Below are 7,431 nucleotides of genomic sequence, written 5' to 3'. Positions count from 1 at the left end.
CATATTTCTGCCTTTTTATAAGGATATGAATTGTACATACAATCAATTTCAGACTCAACCAACAAAAAGCCTCTCAGAACAATATTTATATGTAGATTTTTTTCGCCTACTCATATCATCATTTTTTTACTCCTGGTTCTGTATGTTCATGTTCTGTTCTTTTGTAAACTTCATCTGTTTGTATGTTGTATACTCATTGTGTTTCAATAAAGTTCGATTTAAAAAAAGGTACGTTCTAAACGAAGCTTCAGACGTCACTGATCACGTGACTCTGGCCAAACGAATCAAGCCTCGACACGGTGCTTCTGAAGCAGCGCGTGGATCTTTCTGACACACGCACCGGAGCGTCAGCTTCAAGCGGACCATCACTACGTCTCACATCTAAAGGTGTCAAGGTAACTTTGAACTGAGTTCAGTCAATCTGGAGTTTTTCCAAGTTTTCTGTTGCTCTCTGTGAGAGAAGAGCGTTAAAGGCGGGGCTCTCCAGAGTCCAGCAAAACAGGAAACCACAGCTGGGTGTGTGTAAGTGTGCAAACCAATAGAATGCATCGTGGTGGGGGGGGCATCACGGGCAAGAAAAAAATAAAATAATCGGTCGTACCCATGCTTCCCCGACGTCATGCCAGCGCATATTGGGAAATTCGTAGGCACCGATCGGTTTTCTATCAGCCATTTGCTGGGAGTAAGGGCGCCCTCCGTTTGCGAGGTGCGCCTGCTGCTGGCGGCACAGGGAGGAGAGGGCGGGGCGGCGGGGAGTCTCTGGCTGGCTGGAGCGGCATCTAATAACCAACTCGCAAAACAAAATAAAAACAACAAACAGATATTATGATACAGACTTATAATCTGCACCCATGTTTTTTCTACATTCTATAAAGTGAGCGCGAGAGCCCTCGGTGCGCCTGCGCGCTGCTGAAGTCAAAGTAAACTTTATTGTCATCTCCGCTACAGACAGTCCAGCATATAGAGAGACGAGACGACGAGGCTGCAGTTACAGCGGTGCAAGTAAACAAACAATAAATATAAGAAGAGTAAGAAAATAAATCTACACTTTAGGACTCGGGGTAAAGGATCAATAACAATTTAAATTTATAATTTACAGTTTGATGATTTAAAGTCTCACACAACCCGTCAAAAGGGGCGGGGCCGGCTGCTTCCAAGTAGAGCACATTTCATTTATAATGATGTAAATCCAAGCCCATCATGGATTCACGATCTGAATCCTGGGTTGTGTGAAATCCCAGAAATCAACCTTAGACAAAGTGAATCTGTGAACTAAGGTGTAGGTCTGTTAGGTTAATTGTGCTGATCCTCGGGTTGGGGGATTTGTGTTTGTACTGGAGCGCAAAATTCAAACCAATGGAAGATGGACAACAAAAGTTCAAAGCCATCAGGTGCTCAGGTTAGAAAAAAGAGAAAAGATGCAGGTAAGCAGACGTGTGATTGGATAATGGCAGCTCATCCTGAACCAATCAGACTAAACTCCAAACAATACATTATGTTACAGATTTTAATATTAATTAGTCATTGTTACTTGTTGATTTGTCCTTTTCTCATTGTGTGACGAATTATGACGACTGTTTGGTAGCTGTTATTGTCTCTCTCTCTCTCTCTTCATGTGTGTTTCTCTGGTGAAACAATAGTTTTGTGTTAATGTTAGGGCTGCACGATTTTGCATAAAATGAGAATCACGATTTTTTGGCTTAGAATTGAGATCATGATTCTCTCATAACAATAAATAAACATAAAACAACAAATGTCTCACGTTTTGTTGTTGCAGCAAAATGTTGTCCTGCTTGAAATTCCGTCTCCACCGTTGCTCGACGCTGCGTGTACAGAGCAGGTAGTGCAACAATAGAAAAATAGTTGCGGGACGGCACTGTGTAGCGTTTGTCTAGGGAGTTGATCGTTTTCCTAAATCCCTCGTTTTTCACAGTGTTGATGGAGCCATATCTTTGGTCAGGTGATAAGTGATAGCCTCCATAATGTCTTTGTGCCTGCGGGAGTTCGACGTGTATAGGGAAGCGCTGTATAAGGTTCCCGTTATTGATGTTTGGGTGGTTGACCGGGACGGATTTTCTCCTGTCACTTTCTCGTCATCCCTGACGTGCTCTCCGTGGTTTTTTCCCTGCTAATTTTAGCATCACACGGCACAGCTTCTGTATCACGTGGTATTAGGCTCCGCCCTTGTCATTTGTTGAGCAGGAAGAGTGAGCGCTTGTTTTCATGCAGAGTACGTCCCGGATCAAAATGCGGTACATTTGATCCCTGTTGTCTTTGCTTGATGATTGGTTTGAGTCTTGACAATCCACATTGCTGGCGTTGCATCTTTCAATGGCAGCAATGGCAGGTATCAGTGCTCAAAGCTTTTGTGTTTGTTTCCAACAAGTTGCCCACCTCGGGAAACAAAAATGTGTTGTTTTACTTGTCAGATGAACATAGAGACACTTTGACTCTTCAGTGCAGTGTGGAGCCTAACAAAGATCTGTTTTGTGTCCCAGCTGATCAGCAGGAGGAGGAGAGTCTGACGGAGCAGCAGAGGAACATTTTCAGCTACTTGGACTCAGCTCAGCCACTACAGAGGAAACAATGAGCTCAACACAGAAGGTGACAGACAGAGCAGGACCATATGACCAAAGATATTTATCACCATATACATTTGAACATTTGCCATAACGATGTAGCTGATGATAGAATTGACACCAGACAAAATACTTTACAGCTGCACAACTTTATTAAAAAGCCATCAATGTATTTTCACTGAAACAAGCAGCTGTTGTTTATGTGCATTAAAGTTATATAAAAATGTAACAGTGCAAATGCAAATTCCTCGCTGACAGTTTAACCAAAAGGCGTTTCCAGTGGAAACTGGCCGACACATCCTGAGCATAACCATGTATAATATCCACTAAACTTCAGAAGAGGTTATACAGTCGTGGCCAAAAGGTTTGAGAATTGCATAAATATTGGAACCTGGAGAAGTTGCTGCTTAAGTTTTTATAATAGCATTTTGCCTGCACTCCAGAATGTTATGAGGAGTGATCAGATGAACTGCATCGTCCTTCTTTGCCATGAAAACGAACTTAATCCCCAAAAAGCCTTACCACTGCATTTCATTGCTGTCATCAAAGGAGCTGCTGAGACCATTTCAGTGATCGTCTTCTTAACTCAGGTGAGAATGTTGGCGAGCACGAGGCTGGAGATCATCATGGCTGTATCCCGATTCAGGTTCTGCAGCTTTAAAGTCCTCAAGGGCCGCAGACTCAAAGACCGCTAAGGCCGAAGTGCGAGGCTCGTAGGCTCGTGAAATGGGACGTCTAGCCTCCGTCGCGCTGCCCAGGTTGCCTAGCAACCATGATACTAACAGCTGGAAACGTTTCATACAGCTTTGTTTGTCAGAAATGAAGGAGAACATATTTAGTTCATTTGTTTCTACATGAGCTCTGTGTGATTTGATGAGTATCTGAGGCTGAGACCACAGGACTGTGAAACATGATTGTTGGGCTTCATTTCTGTGCTGAACAGTCGTTTAAGATTAGCTGTAAATAACAATTAGCTGATGTTGTTCATGAGACTAAAGTCATCTCACTGTGGTAATGTAAATATAATATGGCCAATATTATAGTTATTATATTAATCACTTCACTCACAGACAAGTATCTGTGACAGTGTGTATACAGATGTATCATATATAAGAGACAAATATTGTTCATTTAATATGTTGGTACTAAATGTGGCTCAATGCTTACATATATGTGTAAAAAGCAAATGTAGGAGCTGTGATAACTGTGTCTGATAGAATGAAGAGTAGACTGATATATGAAATATTCCTTTATTGGGTGAGAAAATCAGACCATGTCATAACTGCTGTAAGTCACACAGAATAGATATCAGAGCCTTAAACAGGCTGACTTCTGCTAAATGGGTCAAACTGGGCAGAAAGTCTACAAACACATAACATCCTTATAGAATATGATGTAACACTATAGATCAACTTAGCTCAGAATATATAAAGCATATAAACAGTTACAGCAATGTGATGCAACAAACACAGCAGCTACTGATCCAAAATACTCAAAGCTTCATAGAACTGAAACCAACATTTATTTTTAGCTCCATCCTGCTGCTGATACAGACTTTAGGTTTCTGAACATTAAACTTGTTGCTGCCTTTCATAGTGTGTAACTTGAAGGCCCTGAGTACTTTCTCCCACACTGAAAACACTGGGATGATCACATTATTTGAACATTACCTAATAAGACTGATTCAGCACAGACAGTTATGTTAAACTTTCCTAGCAGTCCTTCACAAACAGGGAACAGTCTGTCTATTCTCTCCATCTGTCAGCTGCTGCTGGCTCTTCCTCCTCCTCTTCCTCACACACTGCTGAGTTTGTCCTGGTGGATCATCAGGGCTGCAAAGCCTCACAGATGATGTGCAGCAGTGGCTCCCTCAGTCTGTCCTCACTCTGGACACTTGCAGTCGTCACACATGGAAATCAAATGTGTGATAAGCTGCAGGATTCAAACACAAGTGTAACTTATAAACACATGTTCATACTTTTATTCCACAATCAGAGAGAAAGAAACAGAGAGAGAGTGCAGGACAGACACAGGTGACAGTCTCAGGTGTACACACTGCTACACAACAGCACCAGAGAAGCAGGATTTAGTGTTTGTGTTATTACGAGTGTAAACAAGAAGAGTTCCAGATGGTGCAGTGGACACATGTGTGACTGCTGTGATTAAAGCATCTTTCTTTCAGCTTAACGAGTGAACCGTCAGCTCGTTCAAACACACGTTAAAGTGCGTTTGGCTCGACACCACCGAACAGAGGCAGCAATATAACATAGCTAACATTAACAGTGCAGTGGATCCTGCTTGTGCTGTGATGTTCAGGACTGCAAACCGAGCAGCATCACTGACTTTCAGCTTGTTGTGTTTGTGGATATATGACTGACTTTAATTATCCACAAAATCATCACATTCTCTGTAGGATTAAGGTCGACTATTGAACGGCGTATATTTTAAAGGCTTTAAAACCAAGTTAACGCTGAAAGTACAAACATCACTAATGTCACATAACTCTGCCGACAAGGCATAGCTATGGCTATGAAATGCTCTTTGTGTATCACTTCTTCATTATGAAAGATGTCATTAATGCACTAGTAATGTCTCATCTGGAGTATTGTTCAATTATTTGGTCAGCAGCTAATAAGACAGATCTTAACAGACTTCAGTTAGTCCAGAATAAGGCATCCAGATTAGTGTGAAGATGTTCATACTATACTAATATTGATAAAATGCATAATAACCTTTCTTGGCTTCCTGTACAGGCTAAAATATTCTATGGCTTACTTGTAGTTCTAAAGAAAGCAATTCTGTTAAACACACCACATTTATTCTGCTCAGCTGCAGTATCCAGATGAAATACATCATCATATTACACAGTTTTCAACAAGCTGCAATTTAGTAAATGCTCGAGTTAAAAGTAACGTTTTGTAAAACTGTTACATTTAGAGCAACTTTTAAGTGGAATAAGTTGCCTTAAAAAATTAGAGAATTATTCAAAACTTCAATGAACACTTAAAAGCCGATTTACAGAGCTTTTAGTTGTTGTAAATATTGTAAGACATGATTTGTTTTTGAAATTTGTGTAATGTGCCTCAATGTTATTGATATTATTATTATTATTATTGATTGCTTATATTTGAACAATTGTGAAACCTCACTGTGGATGTAAGAGTGAAATTATGTGGATATCTTGAATCCACTTTATTGTGTAATATTTTATGTGAGTATTTGACGGAAGACGAGCAACATCTGTTGTGGAAGCTAACAGGGTTCCTTTAGAATAAACAAACATAGGATTTATTATCACTGAATAATTCTGTATAAATCTATACAAATTATAGAAATATGTAATAGGAAACAACAAAATAATCTAAATTATAAAATAGTGTGTGTGTGTGTGTGTGTGTGTGTGTGTGTGTGTGTGTGTGTGTGTGTGTGTGTGTGCATGATTTTAGTGTTTGAACAGTCATGAATTATCTTTAACAGCAGGTTGGATGTAATGTGTTAGAACTACCAGCAGGTGGGGATAAGAGACCTTTAAGGTGTTTGGTGCCACGCTCCACCTTCAGGTTTAAAACTAGTGTTAATGGAGTTTGAAGGTTGAGTTTGTTCCACGACTGCATTTCACTCACTGCCTCTGTTTGTATCTCTGTCACTGCAGGACCAACATGGAGCCAGAAGTCAGCGCTCTCAGGAGGCCGACAAACCTCACAGAAGAAAGGGAGAGAAAAAACACACCTGTGACGAGTGTGGGAAGGGTTTTACTGTGAGGGCTAAACTAAAACAGCATCAGGTCATCCACACTGGAGAGAGACCGTTCAGCTGTGACGAGTGTGGAAAGTCTTTTTCCTTGAAGGGTTACCTAAAACAACACCAACTCATCCACAGTGGAGTTAAAGCATACAGCTGTGATCAGTGTGGCAGAGCTTTTACTCAAAGTAGCAGCTTACAGAAGCATCTAGTTACCCACTCTGGAATTAAGGCATACAGCTGTGACATCTGTGGAAAAACTTTCAGCCAGAGAAGGAGCCGAAATACACACCTACGCATTCACACCAGACATGATGTGTACTGCTGTGAACAGTGTGGCAAACAGTTTACAACAGACGCACAGTTACAACAACACATGTTTACCCACTGTTAAGATTCAGTATTGAGGAAGGGTACAAGAGGTGATCGAAGAATAACCACACCGATCCGGCCGGGTGAAGTCAAACGATGATTTTAATGAATACACGCGTGGGAAGAAAACTCTGTACGCAGACAGGAAGTAGTCTTCGACTTAATCAAAGCATGAACAGATATTTTATAGCATCAGGGTTTATTTACTGACGCCCCTTCATACGTCACAGATACATTTTATACATAGATCAGATCAACATCATGACTTTTCACCTAGAAAATCATCTTCTATTTTCATGGCTAGCCCTTCCTGTCTACCTTTCAGTTCTTGTCTTGTTCCTCTTTCTTGCCGAGACACCAAGAAACGGTTCCTCTTTTACCAAGACAATTTTGCAGTTACAGCCAAACATAACTAACCTCTTCCTCTAAATAAATCTAATTTAAAGTGTGTGTGTGTGTGTGTTGACCTCACATGCTCTTTGTGTCACCTCTTACACTTCTGACCTTTTACCAGACCAGAAGCTCACTGAGACTATGTGTATGTCTTCTACTAAATAAATGTTTTAATCAAGAACCTCTACTAAAACCTTAATATAAAATGATAAAGCTATCTGTTACATTGCTAAAGCCTCGTCTTAGCCTGCGGCTCAAAATAACTTCCTGCTTCTTTCTGCATACAACTTCCTGTCAGCCTGCAACTCAGTCTTTCTGAAAGAGACACTGTCTAAACCTTGGAATG

General features: G+C 40.7%; 1 long non-coding RNA gene across 1 annotated transcript; it reads left to right on the top strand.

Annotated features, from left to right (window-relative positions):
* Window positions 1-278: 278 nt before the first annotated feature.
* Window positions 279-6,432, top strand: LOC143413566 (uncharacterized). The gene is made up of 3 exons (XR_013094171.1): window positions 279-395; window positions 2,499-2,604; window positions 6,232-6,432. It is a non-coding gene; the product is annotated as an uncharacterized LOC143413566 (long non-coding RNA).
* Window positions 6,433-7,431: the final 999 nt, after the last annotated feature.

This window comes from Maylandia zebra, linkage group LG2 (genome assembly GCF_041146795.1).
Source record: "Maylandia zebra isolate NMK-2024a linkage group LG2, Mzebra_GT3a, whole genome shotgun sequence".
NCBI lineage: Eukaryota > Metazoa > Chordata > Actinopteri > Cichliformes > Cichlidae > Maylandia > Maylandia zebra.
Note: the sequence above shows the minus strand (reverse complement) of the source record. Positions and strands in the feature narration are given on the sequence as shown.